We start from the raw sequence: 12,131 nt of genomic DNA on the forward strand, positions 1-12,131 counted from the left end.
CTTAGTGGAAACCAAAAGCATGCAACCTTTAGTGGAAAGCAAGAGTATGGAACCCCCTGAACCAATAAGGATACAGATCTCCAAAGCAAAGAAGTGGTGGAAGAAAGCGATATCAAAGAAGAAGGAGCCACCCATCTCACTGGCAACACCAAACAACGCTATCTCTTCCACTACTTTGACATTTAGTGAAATCAATTTAATTAACACGTTATTACCATATTCTTGCAATTGTGTCATAGGTGGCCAAGAGAGATCTCAATTTCATGAACCTCCTTAAGTGCAAAACAGGTATGTCAAGCTAGTGACGTTAAACAAGTGCTTCTTGGGAGCCAACCCAGGTCATTTTATAGTTTTGGTTGTTTGAGTTTTTGTTTTTCCTCTTTTTTGTCTCTTTTATCTTGTTTTTGAATTGTTGGTTGCTGTGGTGTGCCTCATCTGCACTTTCTCTTTTTTTTTCTGGGAATTTTTTTGTTTAGTTATTGTGTCAGCATTGTTTTGCTTTATACCATATACTGTAGTTGTTATCGATGTCAGAAGAACCATTGTTCTAGAAATTTTTAGGCATGACATGGGTAGGACACGCCCCTGCTTGTGCCATAGAATTTCTCTAGTTTCAATTTCCTGAAACATTCTAGGACAACACAGGCTGAGCACGAGCGTATCAGGGGTCATGGCACGTTTTTAATTTACCTTGCATGATCGTGTTGTGTTTTTCTTAAGTTTTCATTGTTCTTCAGAATTTCTTAGTGGAGCAACCACACTTGGGACACGATCATGTTCACCTTGGCTCTCTCTGCCTTAATCCCAATGATCGATTGGGCATGCATGTGTCCCGTGCATGTTCGGGCACAACTGTTCGGTCTCCCCCGTTTCCTTTTTAACCCTAAATCTCTCCAGTCATGTCCTTTCATTTCACCAGTTCACTCACAACGTTTGACTCTTCCTCTCTCCTTTCAGTCTATCAAGCTTGGCTCGACCTTCTTTTCCTTGCCATTTTTCATCAAGATTTCCCTTTGCGTTTACCACTTCTTCTTCCTTCTGAATCCGGTGAGTGGTCATTATTTACTTTAAGTATTTTGGAATCTCAAAGTTAAAACTTGTGATTTGCGGCATCAAGGGTTGAATCATGGTCGTGCATTGCTTCCAGTTTGCTCGAATCTTTGATTCATCGGTGGTGTGAGTGACATAATCCTTTGGGGACGATGATCGTCACTAACACATTCATGTTCATCCTCTTGACACACCCTGTCGGTATTAGGCACGCTTTCTTGCATGATCTTATTAGCAATCTGAACATGATCACTGTGCTCCTAACACGATCGTCTTCAGCCTGATTTTTAGTATTTTGACTTGAGTTGCTTCATTTGCATTTTGCAGATAATGTTGAGGAAGCATATTGCAGCCGGGCCTTCTAAGAGGCCTAGGACCAACGACTCATCTACCGAAATAGAAAACAGACCTACTTTTCATACACAGGCACATATAGAGTCATATGCACGTCTCTCTCGTCAATGTTTAGGTGAATTAAGGAAGATCAATTGGGATGTTCTACGTGATGTGGGTCTGGAGGCTAAAGACCAATAGTTACACAGTGCCGGGGCGTGGTACTAGTTATTTCAGATCATGGATAACACCTATGAGCAGATAGCGCTCGAGGTGTTAGCCATATTAGAGTTATCAAGAGCACCATTGCTTTTCACTACGCTGACTTCATTCAGTTCGAAGTTTTTGGCCTGCTACACCGTATGAGCCTCATTGAGTTCTTTATCCATCTAGGCTTATACAATACTGAGTTCACTCACACCCCTACCTATGACCCTTTGCTGATATCCCGACTAGCAGGGGAGCCACTCGGTGATACCTGGCGACGGTTAAGTTCTTCTCCCATTTATGACCCCTGCAGACCAAGGCCATAGTGCTCCGATCCCCCGCATTATGATACATTCTTTTTCTGCTCAGCCACACTCTGACCAGTCGCGACGACAGTACTGACATCGTTAGTCTGCGAAATTTTGACTTCCTGCAGACCATGGTGGATGGTTTCCACATACATTTGGGGTATAAGGTTGCAGTCTCCATCTCACACCAGTGGACGGATCCCCATATCGGTACATTATTTGTCGGTACCTATATTACCTATTTAGTGCGCTATCTGGGTGCTTGATAAGTGCTTGTGCGATAAGAATACGAATTGTTCTTTCCTTGTGTTGAGCATTACTTTTCTCGGGTTTTAACGCTAATATAAGTGTATTTATGTTACTTTTATGCAGGTAGGGTTATGAGGCCGATTATGAGAGAAAGAAGCCAATGTGGGTCGTAATGCACTAATTTAGGAGGAAATCTTGCTAAGGTTCAAACGCGAAGACATAGGTCCGGTCCCAGATGTAGGAATGTGTGCAAACCTCCTCGTACTCGAGTTAGCACAATTATTTGGAGGGGCACAAGGGCAGTTACGTTCAAGCATTCTGACTTGTGCATATAGAACAAGATCTCCACCAACATGTCCGTTATTGAAGAAGCAAGGCTATCTACGTCGTAAACGTGTGCCCGTTTTGGTTGCCTCGATGAAAGTATGGATTCGGGAGTATTTCAGGCGGTACTGTAGTAGGGTATAATAGAAAACACAGTATCAAAGATACTGTAGCAGCACTGCTTACAGCTGGCCGAGAAAACATAAAAACAGAGAATCCACACGGGCATATGGAAATTCCAAACGCTCGTGTGAACAATCCACCGGGGCATCCACATGGGCGTGTGGATTCCGGATTCTAGCCCTTTAAAAGCCGATTTCAGCCCCGATTTCAGCATTCTTTTCTCCGTCTTTTCCCCAACTTAAGAGAGGGTGGCGGCTAGGGTTTTGAGAGGTATTGTCTAGGGCTTTGGAGAGGTTCTATGGCTCCTACATCGCGCACCATTTTGAAGAAGGTTAGTGGGAGAGCTTTTGTCAGCACCGATCCGGTAAGGTGTATCCTAGGCCGGACAAAAGGACCCTTGCGAAGAGTAGAGGACTCTCCACAAGACCATCACCACCACTAACGAGGGCATTTTCTATGGATGCTTTGTTTTTACATTCAATTTCATTGATTGTATCTAGCTCCATGGAGAGCTAAACCCCTAGTGGGTACTTGGGTATTTGTGAACACTAGGATGTATTCGTTTCATTGAATCTCTTTATTTTGCTTTCAATTAATTTATGTTTATTGTGAGTTCTAATCTTGGAGACTTGATTGTATGAATACTGCCCTAGAGTGACACTAGGGTTGAGAGTTCTTGTTGGTAACTCTTGTGAGTGAGTGACACACCATGATAGTTGGACAAAGCTAAATTGGAGAGGGTTGAGATGGTGAGTCGAGAGATAGCGAAGCGTCCCTTTTTTCCTCTGGTGTGATCTATCCTACCCCCACGTTCAAAGAGTTTTTTGCGGCCATAGTAGAGTGAATGGGCTAAGGGATAACCTTCCACTGGGGCTTAGTTGCAAGTGCAACAGAGTGAAGCGTTGAAGTGATTTTAGCAAGTAGGGCTTAATTGTGGTTAGGGATTTTCCACTTGGACCAAAGGGTTAGGTCTATACATAGAAATAGTGTTTTTTACTTGGAATCCCTAGAGCTCACTGCAATTTTATGCGAGTGCGAGGTTGAGAGGTTATTCAATCTCTCCTCCGGGACATGTATAGAGTTAGGTATGGTTGACCTTAGATTTGGGATCAAGTAATTAAGGATTTCTACAACTCATTGTTGCATCATTGAGGAAGTATAATAGGGGGTTCTTGCAGTTGAAACGATTGTTCTAGGCGGATCAATATCTGGGTACCCCATCTTTATCGATTTCCTTACGTTTTCCTTTACCTGCGCTCTCTATCTTGTTGCTTTTATTTTCGTTATTTCATATTTTGTCACACTTATTACTATTCATCTTCCCCATTAGTTAAGAAACAACTTATGTGTCTTTATTCCTTACTCTCTGTGGATACGATACCCACTCATCTGGGATTATTACTTCGACACCCGTGCACTTGCGGTTTACACGCATATACGGACGTGTCAAGTTTTTGGAGCCGTTGCCCAGGAGTAGGTGTTTAGAGATATTTTGCACATTGTTTTCTTAGCTATTCATTTATTCATTATATTTAATATTTTCTTATTCTATTATTGATCTGAATTCTTTTTCTTTCTTTTTGGGTGCAGCTCTAGGTTATGACCCGAGGGAACTCCTCCATACTGATTAAAGGAGATCCCGAGCTTGAACGTACTCTGAGAAGAAAAGGGAAAGAACATGTGCAAAAACAGTCTAATCTAGCTGATTTGAAGTAGAAGAATCTGAAAACATGGCAGAATAGAATGAGCAACAGCAGACATTATCCGATTATGCCAGACCTTCAGTATTGGGGACACAATTGAGATTTGTGCATCCCCCAATTATAGCTTAAAACTTCGAGCTGAAGCCGGCATTCATCCACATGTTGCAGCAATCTACACAGTTCAATGGTTTGGCCGATGAGGATCCAAAAAGTCATATAGAGAACTTTCTCGAGGTGTGTGATATGCTGAAGATAAACGGGGTGACGGATGATTCCATCAAGTTGAGAGTCTTCCCATTTTCCTTGAAGGTGAAAGCAAAGCAGTGGCTACACTCATTGCCTAGAGCCTCGATTACCATATGGGAGAAGATGGTAGAAGCTTTTCTTACCCAATATTTACCTCCAAGAAAATCTACAAAGCTTAGGAATGAGATCTAGTCCTTTGTACAATTGGAATTGGAGTCTCTATTTGAGATGTGGGAAAGGTTCAAGGAGCTCCTAAGAAAGTGCCCGCAACACGGATTCCCAGAGTGGATGATTATTCAGACCTTTTACAATGGTCTGAATCTGAGTACAAGGCAACTTTTGGATGCAGCAGAAGGAGGTACCTTAGGTAGCAAGACCCCCGGTGAGGCTCGTTAATTAATTGAATAAATAGGGTTAAACAGCTACCAATAGAATGCCAGGGAGAAGAAAAAGGTGGCCGGCCTCCATGAGATAGATGTAGTAACCTCATTAGCAGCTCAAGTGAAATCATTGAGTAAGAAGTTAGATCTCCTAACTTCGAATAGAGTGGTGGCCGTGACTACTTACACCTGGTGTGGTGGAGGACATGCTTTCTCCGATTGGCCGATCTCTATTGGTGATGCATCTTTGGTTGAGAATGTCGATTTTGTGGGTAATGACATGAGGAATCAAGGAAACCCATACAACAATAACTACAATCCGGGTTGGAATAGTCATCCTAATTTCTCGTGGAGAAACCAAGGTATACAAAAGGCCATAGGGACACCGGGTTTCCAACAACAAGCACCAAACATGGAGAACCGAGTTTCAAGTTTGGAGACTCGGATGACCAATTTGGAGAAGGCCTTGACTAGATTCGTGTAATCATCGGATACAAGATTTCAATCAGTTGAGGCTACACTTCACAACCACACTGCTTCTTTACACAACCTTGAGAATCAATTGGGGCAAATTGCAAAGTCCTTATCAGAGAGACCACAAGGAAGCTTGCCAAGCAATACCGAGACCAATCCTAGAGAGCTTGTGAAGGCGATCACTTTGAAAAGTGGTCGTGAGGTCGAAGGTAGGCTTCTAAGTGAGAAGCCAAATAAACACGCACCCGAGGTTATAGAGGTCGAGGAGGGAGCAAGCAAAGAGAATGAGGTAGCACCCCCACCTTTAAAGCCAAGAATCCATTATCCCTCTAGATTGAAGAATGACCAAGGGGATGAACTGTACAAGAAGTTCCTGAATTTGTTCAAGCAACTCCACATCAATATTCCTTTTGTTGAGGCATTGGCCGAAATGTCTAAGTATGCTAAATTCTTAGAAGACTTGTTCACCAACAATAGGAAGTTAGAGGAGAGTGCTTTAGTGATTTTAGATGCATCTTGCTCAGCGGTTTTGCAAAAGAACATGCCGAACAAGAAGAAAGACCCGGGAAGCTTCATCATTCCATGTAATATTGGTAATCTAGGTGAAGAAACGGCATTGGCGGACTCAAGGGCCAGTATCAGTGTCATGCCATACACCTTCTTTCAAAAGCTAGGCTTGGGCGAGCCTAGGCCTACTCGGATGACTTTGCAATTGGCGGATCGAACGGTGAGACATCCGAGGGGCATCATCGAAGATGTCCTTGTCAAGGTGGACAAGTACATTTTTCCGGTTGACTTCATAGTGCTAGACTTCGATGAGGATGCGGATGTACCCTTGATACTTGTGAGGCCGTTCTTACAGACTTCCAAGGCATTGATTGACATGGACGGCAGAGAACTAACTTTGAGAGTTGGAGATGACAAGCTCACATACTACCTTGCTGAAGCCATGCGGCATTCTCTTGATTTTGATGATACTTTGTATTTTCTAGATGTTACTGATGAGATTGTTGATGAATACATGCAGGAAATGTTCAATCTGGATCCATACGAAGGCTTGTTCGACCAAGAGGAGGATAATGAAGAAGTAATGATGCTTGGTTCGATGGAAGAAGTACCATCTACCCCGGAGATCTTGAAGAAGGTGCTTCAGAAGATGAAGAGGGCTACGAGACGCCACCGGAAATGCTTCAAGGCTGTTGGAGACGTGCATGAACCAAAGAAGTTGGATGAACCATTGTTAGGTGGTCCCGAGCCTGATAATTCACCCTCTACCCTCAAGAGATTTTTCTCGTCTTGGTTCCATGGGTAAGAGGGCAACCTTCATCTATGAGCCCCAGTGATGTAAGACAAGGTACGTCAAGCTAAGTGACGTTAAACAAGCACTTCATGGGAGGCAACCCAAGTGTTTACTATTTTTGTAGTTTAGTAGTTTAGTGTGTTCATGAATAAAGTGTTGAGTGTTGGTATCTTGATTTTTATATACTTGTGCTATGATTTTTTTTTTGTGGGTTTTGAATTGTCATCGTGTATTTTCACATTGATTTGGCGACATTGGGTCGTTTGAGCTATTTCTCATGGTTTTTACTGGTAAAATTTGCATATTAGGGCTGGCTCTGAGTGTGTAAACATATTTAGAAATTTTCTGCAGGGCCTGTAGAATTTTCTAAGGCACCCACAGAAAATGCACGGGCGTGGGGAATTTCCGCACGCCCTTGAATTTGCATTGCGAGCTCATCTAGAGAAGGCATAAGGGCGTTAACTCGCCCATGTGAACGACCATGTGATTCTCGTATGCCCATGGGTAATTTCCACACGGGCGTGTGAATTCCTGCAGAGATTGGCAGATTATCCCGAGAGCACACAGGGGCGTGGACTTGACCATGTGGGCGACCTTATGAAAATCACATGCCCGTGTGCGAATCTCTGTAGAGGAGCTCTCTCCATCCCGAGAAGACACAGGGGTGTGCACTTGCCCCTGTGAGTTAGGCCTGTAAATATCCACGCTCGTGCAGAATTTTCGCACGGCCGTGTGGAACATTTAGCAAATTTTCTTGGATGTCCAGAGATGGCATAGGGCGTGCGGCTGCCTTGTGGGTCTACTGCAAGGGCATGGGTATTTTCCGCACGCCCGTGCGAGAGCATTCAGAGGCAGTAAGTGTTTTCCCGAGATCGCACAGGGCCGTGTATCTGCCCATGTGAGGCTTTCTTGCGGAGACGCACGGGCGTGGGTAATTTTTGCACGCCAGTACGAATGTACAGAACACCAAGAGGCGCGAGTCCTTTTAAAAGGATTGTCGTTTCTCTTCACCCTCATATCCTCCATTTGTCTGAGAGCACTCCTATATTGTTTCCCGACCTCGTATCTCTAATTTGGAAGGATTTTGCTTGGTTTTCCGGGCGTTTTCATAGCTTTCTCATCTCAACTCGATAGTAAGCCCTATCTTTGATTTCCTTCACAAATTCATGATTTTCATCGATGAAACTAGTCAATAATGCTTTGTTTCTTCAATTAGAATGTTTATTTATATTTAGAACAAAGGAGAAGCGTTATAATGGTGCATTTGTGTAGTTTGAGGCGTGGCCATGCGTTTGTTCACACCCCGTGGATCCACACGGGCGTGCAGAAATTCCGCACGACCGTGTGGATTCCTGCTGCTATGTTTAATTAACTTGTTTGATCGATTCTCTTTCAATTTTTGCAGATTATGGCACCTCAGTCAAAGAAGCAAGCTGATAAGCGACCGCGAGAGTCATCTCCCGAATTCGAGAGCATGAGATTCACCATCCCCAAGCACTAGGCTCGGTTCGAGCGTTTGTCGAGACTTCGGTTCGGACAGACTCAGTTCTTAGACACGAGCATACTGAGAGATTTACAACAAGGAGACAAGTTCGCCGATGAGGTTGAGGATCATATGTCGGTAGATGGTTGGAGGCATTTGTTGTCGATTAGAGAACCATCCATCCGGGAGCTTACACTAGAGGTTCTGTCGTCATTCGAGTTTGACAAATCCTATGCGAGATTCGGCGACCTCGACACTGTTCAGTTCAGAGCACTTGGACATCACTATAGTCTGAGTATCACTTAGTTTTCAGTTTAGCTCGGCTTGTACGAGAAGGTATTTATAAATACTAAGGAGTACTCTCAGTTACCGACCGATTATCCTGGAGCCCTGACCCCACAGAGAGCTTACAGAGCATTATGTGGTCAGGGCCAGTATGAGCCAGAGGTGTCCAAGGCAACGTGCCTTTCTCGACCTGCGTACTGATATCTACATGCCATCATGAGCAGGTCGATGAATGGTCGTGGTGATAGCACTAGCGTTCTGAGCCGGCATGAGCTTTTGTACTTATATTCGTTGATGTAGCGCATACCGATCCATCTAGGGCACATCGTCGCTGAGTACATTTGACATCAGGGCCAATATGCGAGATTGGGAGCGATCTTGTCAGGTCCATACATTATGAGATTAGCTCTGGGTATGGGTCTCTTGGGCGTGATTCGCGGGGCCGAGAAGATGAGTATACCTGCGGCCCTGAGCCTGGAGACGATGAGATTGATGGGCATGGTCCGTAGGGTTCGGACAGGGGTTTATGCTCTAGTTCTACCAGCCCCAGAGATAGCCGAGGAAGAGGGTGATGATGCCGAGGCTTCCTAGCCTGCCCCCGAGTCTCAGTTAGCACCTATTGAGACTAAGGCACCTCCGATGACAGAGGACTCAGCCCACATGCACATGTTTTCACCATCTCGAGCCCAGGATCGCTTTGAGAGGCCCCCTTGGCATCTCCGGCACCTTCATCCCCTATTCCAGCACCGGTTGACCCACCATGTACTTCATCAGTAGCACCAGCACCAGCAGAGCCAGAGGACGACATCGACACTTGATTTTATTTCCCTCGTCTTTTACTTCCGCATTTTATTTTGGAATTGTATACTCAGAAAGGACTTTCCTGCTGAGTTTATTTTCATTTTGTATCTCGTGTTGTATTTATTGTTATATCTTTTATATACTCGAGTTATGTTTGTTTTTATTAAGCTTCACTGAACCCCCTCGTGTATGAGTGCAGATGGTCTTGTCATCATGGGAATTGAGACTTTGTCATGGGAACGGCCAAGGTGTTTCGACACTTGGCCATGTCAGCTTCACAACCCATTGGAACAACATTCCCAAGGACTTAGCTCCATCAAATGCAACACTAGGAGTCAGGGGAGTATTGTTTTGATTGCTTCTCCCACATCTTAATTTACTTGATTTACATTGTGAATGAGCTTGCATGTGTACATTTGGGACAATGTATAACTTAAGTGTGCGGGGCAGGGGGGATTCATAGTGCATGCATCTCTTTTATAGTAGTTTTGATTGATATATATGCTCACATAGCCAATGGAGGTTCACCTTAGTTGCATTGATTTTATTCTTGAGTTTAGGAGATTTTTTTTTAATATTGAATGTTTTCATGCTCTAGTTTTTGCTTGAATTTATAGGAATTTTTGCCCGATTGACACTTGTTGCACTACTCACTTTTTGAACTCTTTTGGAAACTCATGTTTGATGTATAAGGGACTAACTATAGTTGTTTCTTGTGGTAATTCTGAAAAAAAATGGAAAAAATAAAAAGAAGGAACAAAATAGTTTTATTGTTTATTTGTGCTTGTTGGGTTGAAAGAGCTACCACCTATGAAGTTTGAAGCTACTCTCATAAGTCAGATATTAGTTATGCCCTAATGAGAGAAAGAGCTATCTCATAGGATGAGTGAAAGCTACCACTCCGGAAGAAAGAGCTACCATTTCGAAAGTGTGAAAGCCACCTTAGCGGCCGCTTTGGAAAGGGCTACCTTAGAGGATGTGTGAAGCTACTACCATTTTTGAAACTTTTGTTACTAAGTCCCTTGTACTTAGAACAGTGAGGAGTATACTTTATGTTGTTTTGAGTGAGTTCACACACTTACACGTTTTTGGGTTTGTTGTCCTTTTTTATTCAAGTTTTTAGCTAGAGCATTGATTTTTCGTATTTAGTGTGGAAATTTCCCTTACTTGTAGAATGCCTTCTTTGTATGCTTTGGTGAACCTAAGGCCAAGCACTTCCAATGTTTCCTTCATCTATACATATAATGTTTTAATCTTTGCTTGAGGACAAGCAAAAACTTAAGTGTGGGGGAGTTTGATAAGTGCTTTTGAAATAAGAATATGAAGTGTTCTTTCTTTGTGTTGAGCATTACTTTTCTCAGGTTTTAACGCTAATATGAGTGTATTTATGTTACTTTATGCAGGTTGGGTTGTGAGGCCGATTATAAGAGAAAGAAGCCAATGTGGGTTGTAATGCACTAATTTTGGAGGAAATCTTGCTAGGGTTCAAACGCGAAGACATAGGTTGGGTTCCAAATGCAGGAATGTATGCAACCTCCTCATACTCGAGTTAGTACAACTATTTAGAGGGGCACAAGGGCAGTCACATTCAATCATTCTGACTTGTACATATAGAACAAGATCTCCACCAACATGTCCGTTATTGAAGAAGCAAGGCGATCCACGACGTGAACGTGTGCCCGTTTGTGTTACCTCGATGAAAGTATGGATTCAGGAGTATTTCAGGCCAGTACTGTAGCAAGGTATTATAGAAAACATTGTAGCAAAGATACCGTAGCAGCACTATTTACAGCCAGCCAAGAAAACAGGAAAACAGAGAATCCACACGGGCGTATGGACATTCCACACGCCAGTGTGAAAAGTCCACAAGGGCGGCCACATGAGCATGTGGATTCCCTATTCCTGCCCTTTAAAAGCCGATTTCAGCCCCGATTTCAGCATTCTTTTCTCCATCTTTTCCCCAACTTGAGAGAGGGCGGCGGCTAGGGTTTTGAGAGGTATTGGCTAGGGCTTTGGAGAAGTTCTATGGCTCCTACATCGCGCGCCATTTGGAAGAAGGTTAGTGGGAGAGCTTTCGTCAGCACCGATCCGGTAAGGTGTATCCTAGGCCGGACAAAGGGACCCTTGCGACGAGTAGAGGACTCTCCACAAGACCATCACCACGACTAATGAGGGGGTTTTCTATGGATTCTTTGTTTTCACATTCAATTTCATTGATTGTATCTAGCTCCATGGAGAGCTACACCCCTAGTGGGTACTTGGGTATTTGTGAACACTAGGATGTATTCATTTCATTGAATCTCTTTATTATGCTTTCAATTAATTGATATTTATTATGAGTTCTAATCTTGGAGACTTGATTGTATGAATACTCCCCTAGAGTGACACTAGAATTGAGAGTTCTTGTTGGTAACTCTTATGAGTGAGTGACACACCATGAGAATTAGACAAATCTAAATTGGAGAGGGTTGAGAGGGTGAGTCGAGAGGTAGCGGAGTGTCCCCTTTTTCCTCCGGTGTGATCTATCCTACGTCCACGTTCCAAGAGTTCTTTGCGGCCATAGTAGAGTGAATGGGCTAAGGGATGACCTTCCACTGGGACTTAGTTGCGAGTGCAACTGAGTGAAGCGTTGAAGTGATTTTGGCACCTAGGGCTTAATTGTGGCTAGAGATCTTCCACCTAGACCAAAGGGTTAGGTCTATACATAGGAATAGGATTTTTCACTTGGAATCTCTAGAGCTCATTGCAATTCTATGCGAGTGCTTGGTTGAGAGGTCATTCAATCTCTCCTCCGAGATATGTATGGAGTTAGGCATGGTTGACCTTAGATTTGTTATCATGTAATTAAGGATTTCCATGACTCAT

At 43.5% G+C, this 12,131-nt stretch overlaps 1 non-coding gene across 1 annotated transcript; it reads right to left on the bottom strand.

Annotated features, from left to right (window-relative positions):
- Positions 1-4,714: 4,714 nt before the first annotated feature.
- Positions 4,715-4,821, bottom strand: LOC120272814. The gene has a single exon (XR_005540349.1). It is a non-coding gene; the product is annotated as a small nucleolar RNA R71 (small nucleolar RNA).
- Positions 4,822-12,131: the final 7,310 nt, after the last annotated feature.

The sequence above is a fragment of the Dioscorea cayenensis genome, chromosome 11, assembly GCF_009730915.1.
Source record: "Dioscorea cayenensis subsp. rotundata cultivar TDr96_F1 chromosome 11, TDr96_F1_v2_PseudoChromosome.rev07_lg8_w22 25.fasta, whole genome shotgun sequence".
Taxonomy (NCBI): Eukaryota; Viridiplantae; Streptophyta; class Magnoliopsida; order Dioscoreales; family Dioscoreaceae; genus Dioscorea; species Dioscorea cayenensis.